The following is a 25,865-nucleotide window of genomic DNA, read 5'->3' on the forward strand; positions in this document are numbered from 1 at the left end:
TAGATCTGGTACTATATAGAGCAGAGCAGCGCCCACGAAAAACCACGAACCACTGACCGACAACATTCTATTTCAATTAGTGTAACTGACCTATGCCATTTGCTGTTTTGCAATTTTCTCCGCCACCGCCGACGCCGCCAACGGAGGAACATTAATCAGCACGATTTCAAACCGTTCGTAGGTTTTTGTTTACACACACTGGCTCCAAAACTCCAGTCCAATAATGCCCAATGCCGGAGGCAGTCTGGAGACCAAAAGTCCGATAGCAAACACAAACAGTCGTCGTCGAAGTACTCAAAACTCGTACTCACACAAGAAGACAGTTTGCCCATAAATACATACATATATGTATAAACATCGCGTGAAACTGCCGCATTGTTTTCGATTTCAGATTTCGATTTCAATTCGACCCGTTGAGAGTTCGCAATGCTTGTACTTTTTGTTTGCCATTCCGGCTTGCTGTTGTTTTCTCGCCTAATGGCTTTTTAATATGCCACCAACATATAAAAAAGGGCAGAAAATTATCATTTTCTATATTTAGTGAGTGCAGGGGCCGTGGTCGTGTGGGAAATCTGGGCATGTCACGCCTTTTGATTCGACTTGTGATATAAGGTCACAAAAGTCAGCACAGAAAAATGAAATACTCGTATATGTGCTTGCGGAACTTACAAATTTAATTTGAAAATCTGTAAAACCCATATGGTAATGAGCCTTGAATAATGGCAAGCCATTCATAAAATGCAGTGCCAAATAGAGAATTGCATTACACATCTCCAATAAAAGTCATATTTAAATAGTTCGTGCTGCACTTTTCCACTTCCTGCCTGGTATAATTATATATCTGTAGGATACAGTAAACATTCAAACGGGATATCCTCTGTAACCGTTTTGCCAACTCATTATCTATTTGAAGTTCATAAATAACACTGAATCACGAAAGGTTTTTATCGTACCATCGGTGGGCATCTGTCACACATCCATCAAAAGATATATATGTATATATCATTTGATCAATCATAGTTAATGCTTTTGGCCAGCATTTAATTGCATTCAATTTGATGAGTTGTTGGCCGCGATTTATGTAATGGCTGGAAATTTTGTAAATAAAAAAAGGGGGAAGCTACGGCATTGTTAACGGCACGCCATATAATATTTGTAAAAAACACAGACTCATTCACATGCTGATATTGACGCATGCATCACGCCAATTATTTAATATTTATTAAACGTCGTCGTTTGAAGACCGATTTACAGTTAGTTTGACCCACCCGTAGACCGGTTTATTACCATATTTTTTCGGCCACATTTCGATTTCCCCCTTTTTTCAGTTCTGTTCTGTTTGACTAGTTGTTATTTTTTTATTGCAATATTTACTACCAGGTGATTATACAATAAAGAGGTAAATAAAATGAAATATTTCAATTTAGGGGAGTGAGCGAAACTTGTGCGGAAGCCGTAAAGAGTTTGTAATTTTTTTTTTTTTATAAGACCCCAGCTTATATTTGTTCGTGAGTAATCTCAAAAAAATGAAAAAATATTTATTATATTTACTCGTGTGTGCTTAATGGGATTTTTATGGCATCCGAACTTTCTATAAGTGGTATAGAAAGTTGCTTATGTTCCATTTTCCTTCCAGGAGCTTTGCCCAGATGGCGCCAGTGTGTTCAAGGAGCTTTGTTTAGAAGATAAAATCCTTGGAAAAGCTCACTTGTTGCTCTGGTTCATTTCATTTTCATTTATGATATAAACAAATTAAGCTAATTATTCATTAAATTACAAGTTCTAGCAAACTTGGAGCTTTGTTTGCTAGTAGTGAATGAAGATAACTTATTGCTAAAATATTTTTGGTAAGGAGTCATAAGAATATGACTTAGAAACTATTTTCATTGAGTGACTTGTTGAACGTTATAGCCTAGGTAATACAACAAATTCTTTATTAAAATCTGACGTTAGTATTTTAAAAATACAAAGTATGTTTGTGAGGAATGTGAAGTATAAATTTGATATTATAATCACAGCTTCAAAGCAATCTTATTTTTATCGTGCTAAAGTGGTATGGAAAATACGTCGCGTGGGACAAAACGTGCACCGCACCAACAATCACACATAACAACAATAATAGAAAATACAATCACGAGCACAGAAATCACGCAGTAACCAAAAATGAAAAATAACCAAATGGTTTGGAATAAAATTGTGATTTTCCCAAATGTCACGTTTTATGTAACATTCGCTTAATATAGTTTTGTTTCACCTGCTGCTTTTTGCTTAAACGAAATGTGTATTTGGGCGGTATTAATAATAAATTGGAACAGCCGTTCGCCAAACAACGAAATCAAAATAAAGTATACAGAATACGGAATACAAAGGCAAATGACAATTACTCGTCGTAAAAAATCGACTTTGAAATGACTTTACCGGCAGGCGGAAATTAAATTTTGAAATTTAAAAAAACCCGCTGCGTACATAAGCGCAATCAAAATAAATGTCCGAGGTATAAAAACAATGAAAGTATCGAATGCAAGCGTATAAAACAAAAAGCTTTAATAAACATGAAAGAATGCAAATAATATGTAAACCACATAGAAACGTGCGATCGAAGATTTGCGTTGAATTTAAATGAGTTAATTGCTAGAATGGAATGGGAAATGCTGCAAATATGCGACATATTGTTTTCTTTAACTGACTTTAGTGATTAAATTGATCGTTGGGTTATTTATTGAACTTGAAGTTGGACTTCCCCTAAGGTATTGACATCAAACCAGTTTCTTTATTAATATGGATAAAACTGAAAATACAATTATTTTCCAACACTTTACGTGCCAGTTTGGAGTTCAAGATAAAATAAGTAAAGAGCTACTACAAAATAAAAACTGTGTCAATGAAATTTTCGTGGGGTAAATTGCAATTGTTGTTCATAAACCTTAGACCGGAGTTGACTAGCCTTCTCAAACGTTGAGTTCCGAATGATTCACGAACTCGTTTCGCATCTTGGTTCCATACGATCCATCGCCCCGAGGCCCATTTAGTTGGACGAGCTGTGAGTATCTTTTCAATAATTAGTTTGTTCGTTCGCCTCACTAATTATGCTGAAATATTCAACTGGAAACAAGTTAAACTCGTCGCCTTGTCCCTGTGACTTTGACTTTGGCGCTCATCTGATTGAGCTTAGAGCACACACACCCCGAAAAGTGAATTCTTCCGAAAACGGTGTTAAATATTTCGAATAGCTCCCCGGTTCTAGGCATTAGTATGCGGAGCATCGGCCGGCGTTGTGGATTCGGGCTTGGTCTGGGTTCTCGACTACCAGGAAGCGTTCACGACCGGCACATGCCACTCGGTTTCCAGATCTGGAGGTGCTATTTGGTATGGATGGCCTGTTGTCAGGCTAAAGCTGTTGTATCATATATGGCTAAGAGAGAGAGAGAGTACTTCCAGCGGGAAATTATGTTTGTTTTGATTGCCGCCAGCTATGAGTACACTGCTAAAAAACAAATAAACATTATGAAAAACGTGATGATGTAAGCTATTTACTTATATACAAGAAAGATACACTTATGTTGTTCTCCAAGTTGATATAGAGTGAGTGATACTCTTGATATAAGCCACTTTCCATTTGCTCGTTTTAATTATAAAATATTTCCCACGAATTTGAGTAGTGACCAAAAACTGACCGGGCTTAAAAGTGCCATATCACTGGGAGTTTTCTAATCGGTCATTGGCCTGATTTCGTTTCTCGCCTCATTGTAAACTGCATTGACCGTTAACGGGGCGTTGGAATTTCAGTTCATATTGCCCGGATTCTTTCATCAACTGGCCATACAAAGTACACATGCCCGTAGTATCGCATCATTTAAGTGCATGATTAATCAGAAATATCGTTCTAACAGGCCTGATGCCTGCCTGATGGCTTGATGGAAAAGTGAAAATCATTGTTCGATATGTTTGCAACTTAAGCTAATGAAGCGCATTAAACGAAGCTCGGGAAGACAGAAATCCAGAATGTCTGGGTGTGTTTGTTTGTATATACATATATACATATGTATCTTGAAGATACTTGGCCAGAATTGGGCTGCTGCCATTGTTGGTCGTCTTGTCAGCATGTCGTCTGTGTTCTTTGAGCCGGTGACATAGAACGCCGCACGATGGGGCAAACACAGATACACAGATACAAACACTCGAACACTGGAACACTCGAACAAACACAAGAACATCTGGGGTGGAAAGTTCGGTTCTGGTCCGCTCGGAAAGGTTAATGAGTTATAAAACTTATGGCACTTACTTTGCTTAGTGTAAACGATACGCATTATTAAAATGCCTTTATGTGTCTGTGGGTCGACTTTGTTGTGTTTGGCTTCGCTTGCAGTGTGTTATTTTCGTGTGTCAGATATAATTTGGCTTTAGTAGACTACCGCTACAGATACTCCAGAGATACATATGTATGTAGGTATGTAGTGTAGTTACACACACACGGTTTGTCTTTATGCTAGATACTTTCTTGCGGCTTTTGTTACGCTTTCCAGAACATGACTCGGAATTTTCGGCACAGCTTTCGTTCTTGTGTAGAAGTAGAAGTAGAAGTAGCAGTTGCTTTCTTAACTGATGAATAAAGGCATCTGCCAGCGGTCGCTGAAAAAATACACGGCTTAAATGGCATTTAAAGAGCAGAGCGAAATGGCCCCAGAAACTGTGTCAAACCTTTTTGTAGTAGAAGTGCAGAAGTCGAGCACAAGCTAAAGCAGCAGCAGAAGCAAAACTGCCAGAATCTGAAACAGAAACAGAACAATGCCAGCGAAAATGGGGGCCAAGAAACGGGGCAGCATTTAGGCAGTCAAAAGGTTGCAAACACAAAAGCGTAACTGTGCAGCCAGATTCTTTAGCTTCTTTCTTGTGTTCTACTGTATTCTCTTTTTTTTTTCCTCTCGCCCATTTTGCAGGTTGTAATTAAATCTTATAGAATGTCTAGGTGGATGGATGCTAGATGGTGGAAATAAGCCAGCACTTTTGTGGCTCTACACCTTTCTCCCAACGTGCGTTTTCTGTCCGATTGCAGCAACATCGTTTTGGCCATGCTTGAGTTGCTCCTACAGTCTCTTTACTATAACTCGCTTTTTTTTTGGGTTTTGCTTCCCTGCTATTTTTTCGGTTCTGAAATCGCCGTGCTTAAAAAGGCAACAGCCAAAGCCCAGCCTTAAAATATCCACTTAACAAGCGCAGCTGCAGCTCAGCCCTAAGTGGGCGTGCCTAGAGCTTTGACCCCTGCCATCCGTCCGCCCACATCTGACCCCGACCCCTACCCCTACCCCTCTCCTCTAGTTTTATTCGGAGTGTGTGGCAACAAAGGGCAGACAGGGGGCCACCTTGGGGTGCCACTTTCGGTTAGAGCCAATTCCACTCGGCTTCGCCTAATGAGTAATGCTTAAAGTTGTCTTTCTGCATACCCTAACTTGTGTAACCCTAAGTGAAAACGAAGTGATCAACTCGAAATGCTAACAATGTGATGTCTTAACAAAAATCATGAACAATCTCTCTCTGCTTAAAAAATCATTTTGCTTCATACAGTTCCCCTTAGCTAGGGTAACAAGTTCCTAGCTCAAATGTCAAATTTGATATATGACAGTGAATTGGTATTATTTTTAGCTTAGGCATTTGCTCACAAATAACTAGCTTTTACTTATGAGTTGTGTGTTGTACTTCACCTAATTCATGTTCATGTTAAAATGTCAACCTCAGGGGACATTACAATAAACATATTTATCACCATTCTCCGTTTTTTCTTTTTGTATTTGTTAGTTACACTCCACATGTATTACCATTTACAATTTTCTTCAGGTTCAGGGTATTTAAAGCCTAAAACTCGTTTTTTCAGGAAACTTAATTGACTTTGACAGTTAACCCAAAACCTGATTGAAATGTAATGAATTTGCGAGGTTCCAAAATGTTTTACTTTTGGTTATTTTTATAAGCGGATACGCTATTTAATTAAACCTAAATTGATCAAATGAAGATGAACAGCAGCAGATGGATCGCGTGATCCACATATGGGATATAATTAAAATGAAAGTCTCGCAAGCTAAAAATAGTTACGTTTGTCTCATAAATACCTAGACTTTAGTCTAGCTTCAAGCACTTCTCGCTGATTTGTGCATAGTTATTTAGCTTTTCACTTTGCATTTGCATCCAGGTGTGGCTAATAGATGCATTTTCGAACTGACATTCGTTTTTGAAGGCCTTTAGGTAAGCAAATTTATTGGCCCATTAAGAGCATTGAATTTCAAAGTCAAAATACGATTCGAATTACCTTTCCCTATTGAATGAATGCATTTCATTCGGTGCACAGAGAAAAAAATATATGCTAAATAAAAGTCAAAAATATGCAATGACCCCATTTTATTCAAGTCTTCTTGGCATACAATAGAGATATTTTTAAATACATTACAATACATGCTTAAACATGAAATATAATTTAATTAAATTAGATTTTTTTGCTATGCTATCTGAACGTTTGCCGTTTGAATTTTCAGTTAGAAATGCACTTGGCTAATAATTTGTTTAGCTGCTCAAAGCTCTTCTGCCTTGCGTTGATGTAATTATTTCTGCGGTGGCCATTAAATCTTTATTTACAAACATTTCTTGGGCAAAGGCAAGAACAGAAATTCTGCCACATACAAATGCAATTCAATGTTGATCTGTTCAAATTCGAACGATGCATCCGACACAACAAAAAACTATGATGCAATAAAATTTTATTGAGAGATAGAATGGCAGCTAGTAGCTAAAAATGCGTCCGGCTAGCAACACTGACATACAGATATGGCATTTGCTGTACACATATTGCTATATGTTATTGGAAATGTACTGGACAGTATAGTATATCGCATGATATGTCGAGCAGAGAAAAAAAAGAAATGTATTTACGCAAAAAGATGATTGTTTTGCATTGTGTTTTTGTTTGGCTTTGCTGGAGCATGACGCGACCGAGCTTAAAATTAAATTTGGAAAATGCATTACTGCAATTCCATCGAAAGCTGTAGAAATTTTCTTATAAAACATATTTCATTGCAATTTCAGTAGCAACAAAAATGCTGATTGCCTGCAACTTCCGTTGCGGATTTGGCTTGCACAAAATGAACAAAAGTGCAGAATGCCGATAAATGTTGAAAATAAAGTGAAATAAATGCACTTAACTGGTACTCCAAACCAACTGAACACATGAACAGCACTCAAAAGGCGAGCTGCAAACTTTTGTCGACTGGAATCGAATCGTATCCAATCGAATCGACTCGAGTTGAGTTGAGTTGTTTTTCATTTCGTATTCGTATTCGGATTCGGATCTGGCCTCTTGGCCAATCCACATGTGTTGGCCCAAAACAGGCCGTAAAATTAATTTTACGCACGGCCTCGAATCATGACCAAGTGAACATTATAGTTTATAGTTGATTTCATTTCAGGCGAAGAAGCTCGAAAAGTTCATTGAGTGATTGAGTTTTTGGGGAAGTGCTTTGGATGGCAATGCGAAACCCTTTCCACACCAATTCGTTTTGAGTATCGTAGGGCATCCAGAAGTAATTGAATGTTTGTAGAACATGTTTTTGGGACTGGGCCCGAAACTACATTAATTAACATGAAACCAAGTCGAGTTGACTGACTGTTCATTATGCTGATTATCTGCGTGCCCAGCCTTCTTGGTAAAATTATTAAAAATAACCGAATTAGAGATGATTTTGTTTTGGGTCTGTTCCAATTTTAAAATAGCCGCCCTATTTATAAGGCTGCCCCATTGTTTTGCCACTGACGAATCTTTTTTTGTTGGTATTTGTTACTGCCACAAAGTTGCTGCAAAACAAATTAATTCAATTCAAAATTGAATTTTCGGTTTTGTGGTCAATGGAAATGTGTAGATGAAGTGGAAGCGGGAGAAGGAGATGGAATAGAATAAAAAACGCAATTGTTTGCTTTTAATTATGAAACCGCCACCAAGGACTGAACCGAACGGAGCTGATAGAGCTCAGGTTACTTATTTCTGTTTTGTTTGCTGTTGCCGTTGCCGCTGTCGTTGTCGTTGCCGTTGCCACTGGTGATTTTGCTGGCGCTTCTGCTGTTTATCAATTTTCAATATTGACCTTTGCCTGTGTTTTGCCTTTGTTTCTCTGCCGTTACTCTGCTCTTTTTCCTGCATTTTTGTTTTTGCCTTTGAATTTCGGTTTAGTTGAGCTACATTAAATATACACACAACATCAGCGCCCGGCCAGCGATTGCGTTGTGTTTGCCTTTGCGGTCGCTCTTGCTCGCTCTTCACACCTTCGACAAGACTACCGGGCCGGCCACCTGGCGGGGGGTCCGGGCACTAAGGGCGGGGGAGTTGGCTAGTGCGATTGGTGGTACTGAGCTGCGAGTAGGGGCGATAGGAAGAGATACACACAAATATTTGCGCTATGCAAGGTGACATTTTTCGGGGTTTCTCTGCCACTCTCCCTGCTCTTCGTTTTCATTTAGCAGCTATTAATAGGGAGCTTCATGTCGATTGAACTACTTAGGGCATGGGTACAACAGAACCAGTAAGGGTATATTGGTTTCATGTTTATCTTGTAACTATCGCAATATCTTTATATCTTAAATGTTATTTCTTTCACAGTTTAGAACAACCAACTGTTGCGACCATTATAAAACAGAATTTTCCGACTCACCTATAACGAGGTATTATATGTTCCATAGCTTGTTCTACGTGGGCTGTGCTATTTTCGTTTAGCTTATGCCAAAAATAAAATTGCCATCATGTTGTCAATTGAATTGGAGCGTCGATTTCAATTTCTAGACAGTCTGCAGACTCCCTTCCTTTCCTGCCACTCGCTATCAAATTTAATTGCAGTGCAATGTCTGAGTATATAGTATCTAGTTCCATGGGGGAATTCACACACAATTGCATTGAGCGAGGGTAAAATAGTGTGTAGATATTTCGCTGATTGATTAGTCGCAGGAAGTTTAAAGTCGATAAGCGAAGTGCACTTAACCCAATTAGCTGAACAAAAGGCGATACAATGAGAGCGTTTAATTAAATTGCATTCCATTCGCGGGCTTGTCGAGTTTTGAATAAGCCTGCCATTTGTTGGCCAACTATTTGTTTCAATTTCCTTTTATCGGCCCCACGGAAAATCAGTTCTGCTTTTGCTTTCTAATGACTTGCGTTTGAACGAAAGTTCAATTAGTCTGTGCACAGAGCGAAAGTTTTCAGCAAACACAGCAAAGAAAGCGGCAAAAAGAATAAAAGACCGACGCGTCGTAGAAGTAAATCTATTTGGTCTCACTTAGGGGTTTTTTGTCCTCCGCGGTTATTTGAATTTTCTCCGCTTTTTATTGCCCTTTTTCGCGCCCAATAGAATCGAATGTAACCAGATTCTTTTTCGTCCCACTCATTAACATTTATTTGGCTTTGTGGCATGCCACCTACCAAAAAAAAAGGAAAAAGAAATACAACAAAGCACGGGTGCCAACTGGTGCAAGTTCAATCTGAGTTTTATTGAATTCATTAAAAGCATTGCACACTTTCCACTTGATTTTTATTTAATTCTTTCTGTTTCCCCTCCCCCGTTTTTGTCCATTTTTATTTTTGGCTTTGCTGACACTTAAACAATTAAAATAGGATTGTAGGGGCGAAGTGGGAGGGTCCTGTTCCTGATCTGTGCCCATGGCACACATTGCCATTTCGCTGGTGAGCAAAAAATGCACAAAAACTATGTGGCATGAATGTGCTTAAAATGTAGCCATCTGAGTATGTACGTATGTATTTCAGTATGTCTGTTTCTCTTTCCAAAATGACATGTCGTCTGTGTGTGCAGATTTGGTTTGCAGATTGTATTTTTTAAATTGGTTTATCCGTTGTTATTGTTCACATTTTTTATTCCAATTTTACGCCCATGGGATTGGGTGCACAAATGGTGTTCTTTGTCTGCTTTATTTTGTCAGTTCTGGCCGTAAGTCGCATGAAATTGTCACACAGGGCGTATGGGTGATATGCAAATGAATTTTTAATAGAGGTTAGAGACAGAGAGCCATTACACAGGTAAACGCCATAATTGCCATGTTATGTGTTTAGTTAAGCAATAAAGGGTTATTTCAGTTGGCTAAACGGTAGGAAATTCACTGGAAATTCACTCAGTTATATGCATATATACATATATGAAAATATGAAAATAATTCCACTTTTGTTCTCGCAGCAGCTGTTTATAATAAAAATGTAAATATAAAAATACTCACAGCAAAGTGCTTAACTTAAGGTCTTAAAGTAAATTCCATAGTTGAGATAAGAGTCCGGGTAAACGGCTTACGCAAACAGAAATAGCTTTATAATTCTCTTAATAATTTCTCCAGAAATTATTTTTATTTAGCCTAAGGACACCAAACAAAGAAATTAAAGCCAGCTTATGTCAGTTAACCACAAAGACTGTGGTAAAAATTCCGTTCTCCTTTTGCCTTAAATTGCCTAAATAATTTTTTGAATGTAATCAATTTATGGTTGGGCGTTTTTGTGGTTACCTTTGCTGAAACAGAAAAACGTGTCATAAATTGCTGATGTTAATAAAATTTAATTAAAGTGAAAACAAAGTCGGCCCATAAAGTGATTATGATAAACTGCTTGATGTAAAAAAGTGGGGGTTCGCGAAAAAAATGAAACAACATAAAATTACCGGTAAAACAAATTGAAAATTTATTAAAATTTACCATTCGCCATAATTGGTGGATAACTTTCAAGTGCTTTAGTCATCTCTTGACACGGGTATTTTTAACCCTTCAGCGCTATGCGATTTTATTGATGAACATGAGTGAGTCATTTACATGACATATTATTGTTTCTTTTTGTGCATATTAAAGTCCACGGTTTTTTTGTCCTTTTTCTGTTTTTTTTTTGTTGTGTTGTTTGGCAATGCAAATCAATTTCGGAATGCGCAGAGTTGCGATAAAGCCATTTGCATGGCAATCTTCCCTTTGTTGTTGTGCACTTAAATTTTAATTAATGAATTTGTTATCGTTTATCGTCATGGTGACAGCAATTGTTGCCATTTCCATTTCCCTTCCCCTTTCCAGGGCTCTATTTCCTTCAGCCACCACTGCCACCTCCACTGATAGCATTTTCTCCGGGCAATCTGATGGCTGGGTGGGTGGGTGCGGGGTACTGAGCTGCCTTGTCGCATCAATGCCAGTTATTTGCCACAGCCATTGTCTGTCAGAAATTTGACAAGTCACGCGAATGAAAGATGTGGCAGAGCACTCGGAATATGGGCCAATATCCACCTATGCACGGCGATCTAATGGACTTTGTTCCATCACAAAGGTGCTGGGAATGATGCCAAAGTTGACAAAGGTTAATTGAGGCCTTTGGGCGAAATTCTGAAGGATTAAGCAAAGTGTTGTGCAGGCTTTGTAAATAATTGCGTAATATTAGTGCTGGCAAAGAAAGTTAATTATTGATTTGCATAGCTTTAATATTTGCTTTGCATCTCATCTCAGTTTCTACATTTAACTACAGACTCCTCGGGTTTTCTGTTTTTACTTGTGACTAACTAGCGTTATAAAACCGACTGGCTTTAATTACAAGACATAATACAATCTTCGGGGTTGCAAGTGTCGCATGTCAAAGGCCACTTGAAATTGCGCTGGCCAACTGAGGTAATTCAAGCGGTCTCAGTTGCACTTAGGCCTCCTTATTATTTTTATGGCGTTTTAATGGCTTAATTAAACAATTAACCAGGCGGACCGCGATAGTTCAATTATGTAAGCAGTTTGCCAAGATGCCAACAATTAAAAATTCATTAGAGCGCAAAGCGTTGGGTGGCTGAGAAAAGCTGCAAAAAGGCGAGAAAAGCTGCATAAGCGGCGAAGTGAAGTTGTTTTTGCCTTTTGCGGCTACAAAGAATCTAATTGTATATCAAGTGCAAGTGCAATTCTACAAGTGGGTTAAGCGTGCGGTGCGGTGGGGGGAGGCAGTGTAGTGGGTGGTGGGTGATGGGTGGTGGGGCTGCTCTTCTGCCCCAATGAATCGAGCAGAGCAGAGCCGACAAATACAAATACAAATACAAATACAAATACAAAGTACAAACACAAGCCCCGGGTTGGGCGCTTCTTGTAAACTAATTCAATTAACGTTTAAGCCGCTTAACATCATCAAGTGACCCAGTCTGCGCGGTTCTCAGAGCCGCGGAACCTCAGAACCTCAGAAACTGAGAACCTCAGAAACTGAGAAACTGAGAACCTAACCCCCTGCATCAGCAGCACTTAAGCCGCTTTAAAGAGTGACCCACAACTGGTTGAAATTAATACAAATTATCTGAATTAGCCAGCTATGCACTTAAAGTTTTATATCTTGTGCAATTCACGGGCTGGCAACCGGTTATGTCGATGGCACCACACATCTGCCGAATGCTAAATGAAAACATTAAAAAACGCAAACTCAATCTCAGGCTGTCTGTCAGCCGGTGTCACATCAAGTGCATTAAACTGGTTTTGCGGTCTCAGCCCGGCTCAATTGTAGGCGGAAGTTGGCGGTGAGAGGTGTGTTCGCAGCCAAACGAAAACCAACCAAAACCAAAACTGGGTTAAGCAGTTAATCAAAGCTTCCCCTCTCCCTCCCCCTCCCCCTTGGCATTTGCATATTAATCAAGTTTACAATTTCCTTGTTCTCTTTGCAGACATTTCCCCGCAGAGACATTGGGCTTAAGGTGAGTGAAGTGAGAATTTGTTTTTGATTTGCGACCTCCTACCAAAATATATAAATTTGCTTCAAATTTTCACACAATCCGTTTCATCAACAAGCCCCTGATAATTGGCCAGAGTCTCGTTAAGGCCTGGTCATGTGCCGGGGCTCTAATAAAAAATAATTTGTTAACCCTACAGACACTTTTTTTTCTGGGTTCATGGCCATTCTGTTCTGTGTGTCAAACGGGGGCTTTCCGTGTCACTGTCGGAAAATGAAAAACTTCAAATATATGCCAAGCTGTAAAAATATATACACAACGTAAAAAATGGAAAATCCTCCTATTTCCACACCACTCTCGCATTGTAAATGCCAAAACCCTACTAAATATTGAAAAAAAGAAGTGAGAGAAATACTGTGAAGTTTGCCCGTGGCTCTGGCAAACAGCGTTCGATGGGTAAAATGCAAATAAAATACAATGAAATATGTGCGAATTGTTTAAACTAACAGCGCAGCAAGATAAATTAGGGGGGTGATTAAAAAACAGAGGTTATTTAAGGTGAGCAGTTTGAAACTATACCATGAATAACATTTAAAAGCAATTTGTTGTGTGTTTCAGTACTGCTTTAAAATATGCAGCAATTTAAGGTATTAAAAATGGTAGTGGAAAATTATTACAATAATCCAAGGTGTGTTTCCTTAATTGAATATTGAGTAAGTTGTCTTCCTCGAATTCGTGATCGTCTGTAACAATCGCCAAAAAAATGCTTGAGTAACAAATTTCGAAAATTCGGAGTGCAAATAAATTTATCTTTACTTAGCACATTTGCCTACATTTCTGTGGTTGTTTTGTCAATTGGATAATATTTGTTTATAACAATTTATATATACATATGCCTTTGGCTGGGCCAATAAAGTGTTTGCAAATTGGGTTAAAATTTGACGAAACCCGTCTAACACTAACATGCATAGTATTCTTCTGCGTATATGGATCATGCATAATCAATGACAACATTTGTGCCAACAAGAGTCGCAAATAAACATTGTTGAATTTGCCGTCTCTGTTTGGCTTTGCATATTTTAGCAGGGGGCAAGAGCTAAGTAAATGTTTGCCAATGGCTCACAGCCAACCGGATACTGGGTGAACCGAGCACTCTGGATCTTTGTTATCTAATCCGTTGAATTCCCATGGGGCCTCAGTTGAGTTCAGTTCAAAGCGCCGATGAAAGATGATATGAGCTGCACATTCGCTTGAATTCGGTAATTACCAATATGCCAATATACCAATCAGCCAATAGTATTTGCACGTGCTAAGCTATCAATGCAAATTGCTTATCACAAAACCCCTAATTAATGCCGCAAATGAACAAATTGCAGCGAAAAAACGAATAAAACCTATTCGATTGGATTTAAATGCGATACAATTAATTATTGCTCTTCTAGCCGGTCCATAGAAATCAATGGTAAACAATTCCGAATTATTCGTCGGAATGAATAAACATTTGCTCATATTATTTGCCTTTTGAAATGGCCGCCATTGCTATTGCCATTGCGTATACGCAATGTTGGACAAATGTAAATACGCAAAAATCTATTTTTGATACCAACGGAGGTGGAATTGAATTTCAAAGCTGTAAATGTTGTTAATTATTCTGCACATTTGACCCACTTTTCTAGCAACAAGCGGGGGGATGGGGGAAAATGTCAAAAAGGAAGCTGCCAATTATGAGCACACAGTAGAGTTTTTGGCAACATTTGCCATGTGGCATTGTCCAGGCCAGCCAGCTGATTTATGCATGCCATTGTACACTCTCATTATTGTTGTTTGGCTTTTCATTTCACATTGGTGGGTGGTGGGGGGTGGAGGGGCTTTTCGGGATTACCGGAATTCGAAATTAAGTTTTCAGTGGTGCTTAGCAGCTCAGTCAAATTTCAAATGCTAAAACCTTTGCCACAATTGACACGCTCTTCACTGTGCGTGGCTACACTTGAAACATTTTAGCTGCCCCATAATGAGCGAAATTGAGATAATTGCACTAACAAATAAGCCCACTGTGCGGTTGTTAATACTGATGAATTGTGCGGCTTAACTGAAAGCTTCTGAAATTATGCCAGCTAGTTGGCGTTTTTTCTTCCGGTCTATGCCGGTATCTCACACGCACGCATTTTTGGCCAATATAACCCCCAACTTGGCCCCAAAATTGAGTGGCGCCAAAAGTGGAAACTTTTAGCATTTGCCGAAAATTGAAAACGTGTGCAAGAAAACTAATTTGATGAGCAAATATCGCCTGCACCCCGACTACCTAAAAACTTTGCTTGTAGTAAATTCGTTACATATTCTTTTTTTTCTTCACTTCCAGCTGCTGGCAACTGAACTGGGTAACGATAAAAGATATTTGTTTTCACTCTGTTGGTGGTGCAGTGATTTTCGGGCTCAATATGTTTGCAGGGGGAGTGGGGGCGGGAAATTATGCTGATTGCCTCGCGTGCAGATTCTGGTTATGCAAATGTTACGTGCAGAATTGCCAGGGAAATGCTATGCCGAAAATTAAAAACCCAGCCAAATTATGCAAATGAACTTTGTCCCCAAAGGTCAAACAACAAACCGGGGAATACAAGGTAATTAAGCCATTTGCTTTGAGCCTCGACACTGCAATTAGCAGCGAGTTTTCTTCTCCCCTCCTCACCACGCCCCCTTTGCCGAATTAAAACGAAGGTGTCAACGTATTTGGCCGGCTTACAATTTTCCTCGAAAATAAGAAAAACAAAACACACAGAGAAAAAAGCATAGACTGCGGACGTGAAACAAAAAAATTGTACTAAATGAGAGGCAAAAAGCATTGAAATCGCTTTGGCCGGGGAAATATGCAAATTTTATGACTCGACATTGAAACGTGGCCATAATTGGGCCAAAAGTCGGCGAGAAGTTAAAGTTTGAGGTTAGAGCTTTTGTCTTTCCGAGCAGATTTGGCCTGTTCCCCTTGCCTTCGTTACCAAAACCCCTCTGCAGGAAGCGCATAATTAGCTTGGCCACGTTGGTTGCACTTATTGCCGGCCGCTTGTTGGCAAAGTTGGCCCAGAGTTTGGTTAATTTTTTGTTGTTTTTTTTTTTTTTTGATGCCGGCCATGCCTTTGTTGTCATTGGGTTTTTGGGTCGGCTAGAAGTTTATTGCTTTCGGTTTCTGAAGGAGTATTTTGTTTGAGTTACTGCATTAAGCTGGCAAACAACCCTTTATATAATTAAATAGGTATTAGGCTTTGTGGTTGTGCGGAGATTTTAAATTCTCATAGCCAGCTAGTGAAATTAAACTCTTAAAAATACTAACAAGATAAACTTGTACAAAAGTACAGGATTTTTATATATCTATCCTATGCGCTGCATAATGTTTTCTCGATTTGTTAGGCGAGAATATCGGATGATTTGGTAAATATTTCAACGCCCCATATCCTCCGGGCATTCCAATTATCTGTGAAATTGACTACAAAACGTTCCACTTGGCAGTCGTCCCAGGAAAGCAATTTGCGTTCCGAACACTTTACAAGTTGGGCTGTCTATACCCATCCAGCCATCTAACCATTCTGCTGCAACCCCGACCATATTCCTGTGTATATAACCTTTTAAATCTGCGTTGTCACTAGCCCAGACACACACAAACACACGCACAAAGGGAAAAAATACATAAACTGTCATAAAGTAGCAATAATAATCCTTGAGCCTATGTCGAGAGCGTTTTACTGAATTTTTATTGACTCGACAAGCGGGAGGCGGCAGGCGGCAGGCGAAAGGGAAAGTCAGCCAGGCACTCAGGCATTCAGACATCAAGGCATCCAGGCATCCGGGCATCCGGGCGGGCCACTTCAGCTGTCAGGACAACAAGAACAAGGAGGACAGGAGCTGGAGCTGGAGGAGGACCAGGAGCAGGAGTACGACCAGGAGCAGAAGGAGGAGGAGGAGCCTTGGCCGGGGCAGACAATGGCTGTGGGCCCAATAAAGAGTCGTCATCATAATTTCGTTCGGGCTGACACTAAAGTGCCGAGATTTGCCTTGAATTCGGCCCAAAGCCAACTAAACCGAAAGTAAGAGCTCGGCCGTAAATGCCCGCTGTTTCAGCCCCATAATTCGCACATTTTGACACGGCTAATGGGCGTGGCAGCCATCGCCTGGACACCATGGCGTATGCTTAATCATTATTTAGCCAGCGGCTTGGCCAGTTCTTTTCTAACATCATCATCCAACATCATCCACTGGCCGAGTGTTGATTTTTATTGTTAGCAAAATTATTTTTTAATTAAATTTTTACGACACGCGTGCCCGCAGACCAAAAAAAAAATACAAAAAAGGTGGCAAAAGAAGCCGCAACAAATGGGGAGCGGCGGTCAAGACTCGAATCTTGCGGCTGGATTTGGTTGTATCTGTATCTGTATCTGTTTTTGTTATGGTTTTAGTTCTTTTTGGTTTTTTTATTGTGTTTGGGGCGAGAGTGTTTTTGGCTGTCTGGTCGCTGCGGGCTACTTGGAGTATTCTCTGCATTTCCCTGCACATTGCCGCAAAACAATTTTCGGGGAGATGGGTGGAGTGGGAGTGGGGGACTCCTCTGTGGATACCCGACTGTAAATACATTTGAACCCTTTTCCAGTCGTCTCGTTTTCCGACGCTTTTCCAATTTAATTCCTTTCTGGGTTCTTTTAAAGGCACTGGCCCTGTTCGGTGGGCGTGTGAAATACTCGGAAAAAGGGACACACGCACATTGTTGGATTGTGCTGGGAAATTCTTGGAGCATTTTCACTGCGAAGTGGCTCTGTCAGTGATGAAAACTTAGGAAATTTGTGACGAGTGAGAGTTTCTGGAGAAAAGGATCCTTTAGAGCGTTTACATCTAAAGAAACTTTTTAACAAATATATTTTTAGAGTAATAACGTGTATGTGAGTTAACAAAAATCCACTTTAAAGTTTTTTTAAAATGAGTACCTAGTTAATATTAACTTATTTTTTAAATTCGTTGCCTGTGTTTTTTGTAGCGCATTTTGAATTCGCTATTTGCCGCATTCATATTTAGATTTTGGCCAGTCTGTGTTTGTTTATGGCATTTGTGATAGTTTTTCAGAGTTGAAACGAACCGAATAGAATCGGCCGTGCCTTTTATGGCTTGTTTCGCTTTGCGGATCCTTTTCGCCACGCTCCCTAACATTTTCACGCAAATCCAACGAATTCCCTTTTTTTCTGCATTTTATACGTTTTGGAGTTTTGGGTTACTTTGAGGTCACAATGTATGGGTGGGTGTGGGTGGGTCTGTCGGCCCTTTGACCCAAACCACCACCCCCCCGCCACGCACAAGCTGAAATACAAATAAATTCTGCATAATTTTTATACGAACAATTTATGTTATATTCCGTGTCCTTTGTCTGGTCCCACCCCGTCCTGTCCACTAGAGTCCACTCGTAATGTCTTCAGCTCAATTCAATGGAAAATAATCGAATTTCGTACACATTACTTTGACATACAGAAAATTATGCAAATTGAAATTCAATTGATTGGAAAATGCGATGTTTTCGAAGCATCTATATATGTATGTTATGTATTTACGAGTGTGTGTAGCTTGTGTGTGTAGGCACGACCTCACCCACCCACAAGTTTTCCATATGTCTTGCCATTATGGCCATATGAATTTGAATTCGAGTACGAATGCGATTTGGCTGGCAGGCAGGCCCATGTCCCATGTCCCATGAATTTTGCATATGTAAATAGGCCCAGAAATTATTTGGCAAAGCGGCAAAAATCTGTTTGCTGGCTTTATTCATTATTCATGGGTGCGGTGCGGTTCGGTGCGGTGCGGTGCGTTTCGTCCCTACGCTATAACTACATAATGACCACGTTTATTTCTGATGAATTACATCGCTGGCTGTCTGTCTCTCTGTCTGTCTGTCTGTCTGTCTGTTTGGTTTGATACCAACGTGGCTTACTTGCATTGAACGGGGAAATCGGTTTACGGACTTTCGGCTTGGCCTTATTAAATCATTTTAATGAGTCAACCAAAGCCGGAGAGTGGGACAGACAGCCAGTAAACCGCACTTGACAAACATTTCATTAATTCGCCACCGCCAGTCCTTGCCAAACGCTCCTTTGAAGTTCAAATAAAGCCGGGACAGAGCTTAATGAAAAGGATGTGCCATTGCATAGATCGTTTATGGGCGATTTCTGTTCATGAAACAATTGTAAACTTACTATTTTAAATTCGAAGAATATCAAATTCATTTGTAAAATACAACAAATGGCTTTAAAAATAGACATCTAATTAAACTAATTAGCACAAAAGTCAAAAAGTATTGAATGACATTTAAATAATGTGCAACAAAAAAATGTACATAAAATAAAATTCATTTTAATTGGCATGCCTATTAGGTTTTGACAACGGCCCCTTATAAATCAGCAATATAATTGTTTAACGTCTCATTAAAATGCCTCTTTAATTTACAGGCAATTGTTGCCTGTAAAGCATATTTGCATAAAGCAAATCCATCGCCAGTGTCGAAAATTTGCATAAACAATCGCCATTGCCATTACAAGTCCTATCAGATGTCACATTAATTACCCGCATAAACCTCTGCAATCCTTGGCTTTATCCCTTTTTTTGCCCGCTTGCCTTCAAAGGGATTAACGCTCGGCCCAAGTGTAAGCTAAAATAATTAGTGGGCCAGCCCCCGATGCTTAATGGTCACCATTCAATCTCCAATCCTGGTAACGCAAATACCAACCCGTCATCCAAAAAAGAAAAACAGTACAAAAACAAAAAGGAAAAAATCTGCTGGGCAAATATTTGCGTGAGCGCACTTGAAGCGAGGTGAACCATTAATTTCAATTAATTTGATTTATGGCAAACTGAAAATGCCGGTCGCCCCCTCAAATAGATTTTCACAATTCAGATTCTGATTTTTCCCCTGCAACCCCACCAACGCTTTTTTATTAATTGTTTGGCATTTTGTGCGTGTAATTGGTGCGGTTAATTCTTACGAGCCTCCCACGCCCACCAGCTTACGACCACCCACACTGCCTACCGCCTTCGGGAAAAGCAAAAATAATGCGCTGCTTTCCATTGTTAACTAATTAAGGTCAAACTACATAATGCCAATCATTTGTTTTGGCGCCAGGCACTTGAGATTCATCTGTTTCGCCGCGAAAATTTGCATTTCCAATGAACGTCGTCGCACACAGCTGGGCGACAACTCGATAATTTCCCAATGGCAAATGGCAAATGGCAAAAGGCAAACAAACCGGGCTCAAAAAGGGAAAAAGGGAAAACAAAGTTGGCCAAAACGTTTGCCTAATTTCGCTCCGCCTTTTGGTCGTGTGGCAATTACACCTGGGCGGCAAAAGGGGGCGGGGGCAGTTGAAAGAGCGGCTAAAACAAATCATTTGTTTGCACAAGCGCGACAAAGCGAACTCTTGAACTTTTCCGAAGCTGCACAGTGGTACAAAGCTGATTATGCAACTTAACTGGGAAAGTTGCATACGGGAAAAGCTGTCTGCATACCACAATTATGATCTTTTAAACCCTCCACTAACGTCGCCTTGCAAGTCCTTAAGGAAGTTTGATACATCCTTTTGGTAGGGACTTTGTGGCATCTGTAACACTGTGCATCGTGGAGTTTAGTTTGTCGGCGCTACCGTCTTCTTGTTCGCCCGTCCGGGACTGTAATTTTGTTGCAAGTCGCTTGGCACATTAAATGCATTACGTTTTGTGTTTGTTTTGTTTGTTTTGTTTGCTGGCTGGCTGGCTGGATGGCCTGCCTTTTGGCTTCGGTTCGTGCAGCCGTGACAGCTGACAGTTGGCGGGAAATAACAAATAAATTGACAGATGACCTGACAATTGATTTCGTTACGTCTTCCACCGAACTCGGAGCTCGGGAATCGGGAATCGGGAGTAGGTACTGCGGACTCTGAAGGACCGGGCATCCGGACCACCGTGAAAGGTGGAGCACACTTGCATTGAACGAATGCAATTAAAACACAGCTGCTGGGAAATGTTATCAAAATGCAAATTGCATTTGTTTTGCCGCTGGAAAAAGTCAATAACAGCCAGAGAAAACTAACAGGGGGGAAATTGTTCGGTTCAATTGGGCGGTGGTGGGTGTTGGTGGGAGTTGGTGGGAGTGGGCGGATTGCCGTGCAAAAATGTTTCAACCAAAAGTCTTCGGTGCGAGATACACGAATCGTGGCCGCGCTGAGTGGTCATCCCCTTGGGCAACTCAATGGTGGGGATGGCAACTCTGGCAGCGAAGTTTTACTATTTATTCCAGCAGCCCCTCCACAGTCGCCTCAACAAATAACAATTTCAATTTCGCCTATCGAGCTCAGCGTATATTCAAATTTTGTAACTTCGCTGCCGCAGGACGAAGGCCGCCCCAAGGATCGATGGCTGGCGACAGTGAGCACAAACAGTTTTCGCACACACGCTCCATGCCGCACAGACCAGAGTTGCCGCCGGGTGGCAAAAAAAACTAACAATAATGACAGCAAATCAATATCATTGTCAAGGTTCCCCGAGGGCCCGGCAACACCAGCCACAAAGTAAGAGTCTTTATTGTAATGCCCCCCCGTCCCTTTTGTAGTTCCACCTTTTTAGACACTAGACACGTTGGTGGTAGATTTGCATGGGTTTTTGTGTTTTTTTCTGCTTTTTTCACGGTTCCGGTCCTTTTCATTTGGCGTTGGCAAACATAACGCGCACTTACGTTTACGCCCTTCGGATACGCTCACCTGCCACGCCCCCATTTTCATTCACTTACACTCACAGCCGCCCCCATTCAGTGTTTCCTTTCGCTTTTCCCATTTTTACGAGCACACAGCTAGAAAAGTTGTACATGTTTAATATATTCTCATTTAATTGAATTATTTTACAGAAATATTTAAAAATATATGTTTTGTACTAGACAATTGCATTGAATTATTGGTGTGTTATGGAGTTATAATACGAAGTAATTAAATGCACAATAACTGCCAAACTTTGTGCGCTAAATGTGATGCTCGAGGCATTATAATTATTTTTGCTAATTAATGGTGTTTTGCAGAAATTTTAAATGAAACAATTAAATCCATGTTTGTTTCGCTGCACTCGAGTCAGTGGGTTGCGCATTGCAATGCACTTGAATTGCAGTTGCAGCTGCACAAAAAATTGAGTGCGGCGAGTGAGGAAAATAAAACCCGACTCGATGCTGCTATTTCAGTTACCGCACTGGTCAGCTAAGAGGGGTCAAAGGGTGGGCGTTGGTGGATCCCGGGGGATCCGGTTGGAGGGGAAGGGGGATACCCATGGGAAAGCAGATAGTGCGGCTAGCCCCTAGCGCCTTGCCCCTCGTCCCCTTTGGACGATGGGTCCATCGCATATGTGCTGCTATTCAGTCACGCATTCATGCGGCAGAAGGTGCAATTGATTGCAGTTGCAGTTGCAGTTGCTTGTTTGTTTGTTGTTTTGCTTGTTTGCCGGTTGCTGGGAGCAGCATGTTACTGGGCTTCTGGGATGCTGCTGGTCGTTCTTCCGGCGATAAAATTCCATTCAGCAGTGGGTCTCAATGGAAAGTGGGCGAAAACTTCACTTGAGTTATTGATTATGTTGCTTATCATACGGTTTCGTCGATGAAGCACTACTACCACCACCCTTTGCCAGCTCACATTTCAAATGGAAAATTGATCGAACATAAACAAAACTTGTGGCTTACAAATTTCACTGCTTGTGGCCATTATTTAAATCGTTACATCTTGGTATATCTGATATATGTATATACTTTAAACTGTGTGCTGTAGGTCAAATGAGAAGATTCAGATGTTCATTAGTTAATTGTTTTCCTTAACCCAATACATATTGTTAGGTAATTAAAGTTAGATTTGCCATTTTACACCTTAAAAGCTGTCAGAAAACAAAAGAAGGTAATTCCTCTGATACACAAAGTGCACACATCTGCATCATGAACCATTGTCTTGAGGATTTTCCACACACAAGCATGAGTATCAATGGAAATGATCAGGGAACTTTATGGGTCCACTTGAAGTTATCGCATATCAACGAACCTTTTTGCTCTTCCCGACTTTGTTTTGCATTTTTCGATAATTAAGCTCTTCTCCCACGCTCGATCTCGTGGATCGTGGGCTCCTCGATGCCTTGGAGCCTCTTATGCAATGCCTCAAAATTGTTGCCTGATGTTGCTGCTGCTGCTGATGTTGTTGCTGATGCTGCTGCTGCAGTTGCAGTTGCAGATGCAATTTCCAAAGTTGCAGCCTGGTCACGGGACTCCCAATCCCAGGTTGGCACACATTGTTGCCTGCTTTAAGTGGACACAGTGTGTCGCTTGCACTTTTCTTTAACAACGTTGCATGGCTCTCTTTACTTTTCCTGTTTTATTTCGCCGTTTTCTTTCCGTTGCTTATGACAAAACGCTTTTCCCCTCTATGTCACATAATGCCAGCTTCCCAGCTACAAAAAAAATAACGCGGTGTGCTAAAAAAAGAAAAAAAGGTGCAAAAATTGTCAAACAGCAACCGAATACGCCACGCATGCCTGGGGGTAATTCAAGACTCAAAGTGTGTCGCCAAAGGTGGAAGAGGAGCCACCGACGCATTGTTGCCACAGCCGAGCAAATTTACAAATGCACGTGCGAGGCAAAGACTCAAGAGGTGGGGCCACCAGATGGTGCGAAGAGATATGTGTGCTTACAGGGAAACCTGCCTAAGTAGGACCGACCAAATAAAGTTCTATATTATTGCTCAAGTGAAATGGGTTCAACATCCTATTATGACTTCAATAGTATGTTATATAATGCATTTGCTATCGGAATCATTATAGAGCCAGCAGAGATGCTTGCCCACATGGTTGAATAAACAAGCCAACCCATGTTATTACAACATTTTCAAGAAGCTCGAACTTACGTGTATGATGGACTGTTTTAACAAGTGTGTGCTGCTCCAAGTTAAACATGAAAGTGAAATCTTCGCATGCTGCCGCCTCGCTGCTTCCGTCGAGTGGCAGTCATGGGTTTACGTTTATTGTTGCCTCTGCCACATGCAGCATTGCGACTGCAACATTGCACCCAGCTACGTTCCAAGTTCCAAGTTCCCAGTTTGCAGCTCGCAGTTTGCAGTTCCCAGTTCCCTTCACCTTTCACTGGGCCGTCAGTATTTAGTGCTAGGACTGCTATTTGGGAGCCAAGTGCAGTGGCACTGCCAGTAGATGTAGATGTGAATGTGGATGTGTGTGTGAATGTGGAAGCGGCAGCAGTCATCGTTGATGTCGCTTGTCGTCGCCGCTCGTCGGTTGCCAAGTTGCACGTGAAATAAGTGAAATTGCAGCCCGGTGGCAGTCGGTAGTTGGTAGTTGCTAGCTTGCCAGTTTGCCAGCTGGCAGAGTAGCAATTGTTTCTAATTGCCATGGCCCAGGGCATCCGCAGCAGCATCAGCATCAGCAGCAGCATCAGCAGAGGCATCAGCATCAGCATTAGGGGCTGCTGGCATTTGTTGCTCGTTTAAAATATTTAACTTTTTCATTCGTTCGGGGCAGCAATTAAATGCGATAACCGCGAGCCCAGTTGAGAGCCTGGCAAGTGCACAACTCGATTATGACAGAATGCATGTATTTATGTGTGCTTATAAATGTATCCTTTTTAAACGGATTTAATTCGTGCGTGTGTGTGGGTGGGTGTGTATGTAAGTGCGTGTGTGTGGTGTGCGTTGGCGTAATAAAAATAATGTAAATGTAAATTGCCATATTAACAGGGCGAAAAGCGGCCGACGAAATGATTGCGATAAACGCAAATAAAGCATTGACAAACGGACCAAAGGACCAAGGACATCGGTGGTGCGCATGGTGGTGGTGCGGATGGTGGTGCGGGTGGTGGTGCGGCGTTAAGCCCTCCGCTGAGAGCAATTACGCCGAGCGAACCACAACGAGCGGAGCGCTCTGTCCAAAGTGTCCTTAAGCGCCGTGTCGCGTTTTGCCTGCCAGGCTGTTTTATTTTCATTTAATGCTGCATTTCCGTTTCCTCATTGCCACATTGCCTTATTGCGTATACGCACCGTGTACGCTATACGCTGTACGCTGTATTTGTGTGCGACGCCTCGACCGTGTTTTAATAACTGCCCGTTGGCTGTTGGCTGTTGTTCGAACTGGGCGACTGGAGGCCGAATGCTGAATGCCGTCCATCCGTTCATGCTGTCAGTTGGCCTGTCAATTACATTTTAAATTTCTTGCCGTTAATTTTGATGCTCGCGGCACACGTCCGCTCTGGGCTGATAGGTATCACGGTGGCACGGCGCGACTGTGGCACTGTGCTTTTAAGCAGATTAAGGACACTTTTTGGCCTTGCTCATTTTGAAGGACCTTTTTTTTTTTGGGCGCGGAACTGGCGTTTTATCAGCATTACTCTCTGGACGGGCGAAAGTCATTAAATGTATTTTTGTTACCGTCCCGGCGGCCCATTGTGAAATTCTATCTTGTATTTTGTATTTGGCATTTTTTTATTCGTCCACGCATCTGATGTCCTTGCTGGCTATGTCCTTTGCGCGCTAAACTTTCAGTGGCCGAATTCATTTCATTTGCAATCAGGCAACGAGGCAAGAGGCACGCGGAGAGGAGAGCCATAACAAATGCTCAAAATATATAAATTGGGTCTCTGCATCTCGCTGCGCGGAAAAACATTTTTTATCGGCCTCGCCTTGGCCAAGTGGGGCAGTTTTATTTACTTGAGCGCAGTTTTTCCGCTCCTCACTTCGCTTCCCTACCCTGCACTTCACTTCGTTTTGTTAATTTGATTTTTATCTGCTTTTTATTTACTTGCCATCCCCGGTCAGCTTTTGCAGCACCTGGCATCTCATTTGCACGTGGCGCATACGCCCCGTTGACGGCTGCTTGATTTTTATTTAGGGTCCTTCATTTTTTTTTGCCCAGCTTTCAGTGTGCAAGCTTGTTGGGAAATTGCGCCCTCGCTTTGTATACTTACTAATATACATATATATATATATGTGTGTGTGTATTCCCTGGCTAATCGCAAGACAAAAGCCAAAGCTTTTCACACCTTTAATCTCTGTTAATTGGGGCTAGGGTCCTGGCCGTCCTGCTCCACGGCTAAAGCTGCAAAGAGGGAAAAAAATCTACCAATTATGCTCTGCAGCCCTAATTGCTTCCTGGCCCAGT

The 25,865-nt window shown here is 41.1% G+C and overlaps 1 protein-coding gene across 3 annotated transcripts in view; it reads left to right on the forward strand.

Annotated features, from left to right (window-relative positions):
• Positions 1 to 25,865, forward strand: part of LOC122619175 (extracellular serine/threonine protein CG31145) — a 65,658-nt gene that overhangs the window by 3,359 nt on the left and 36,434 nt on the right. For all 3 annotated transcript variants that reach the window (XM_043795931.1, XM_043795933.1, XM_043795932.1), the window contains exon 3: positions 12,684 to 12,713. The gene's annotated coding sequence lies outside the window, so the exon portion shown is untranslated. The remainder of the gene's footprint in view (positions 1 to 12,683; positions 12,714 to 25,865) is intronic.

The sequence above is a fragment of the Drosophila teissieri genome, chromosome 3R (genome assembly GCF_016746235.2).
Source record: "Drosophila teissieri strain GT53w chromosome 3R, Prin_Dtei_1.1, whole genome shotgun sequence".
In the NCBI taxonomy this organism is placed as follows: domain Eukaryota; kingdom Metazoa; phylum Arthropoda; class Insecta; order Diptera; family Drosophilidae; genus Drosophila; species Drosophila teissieri.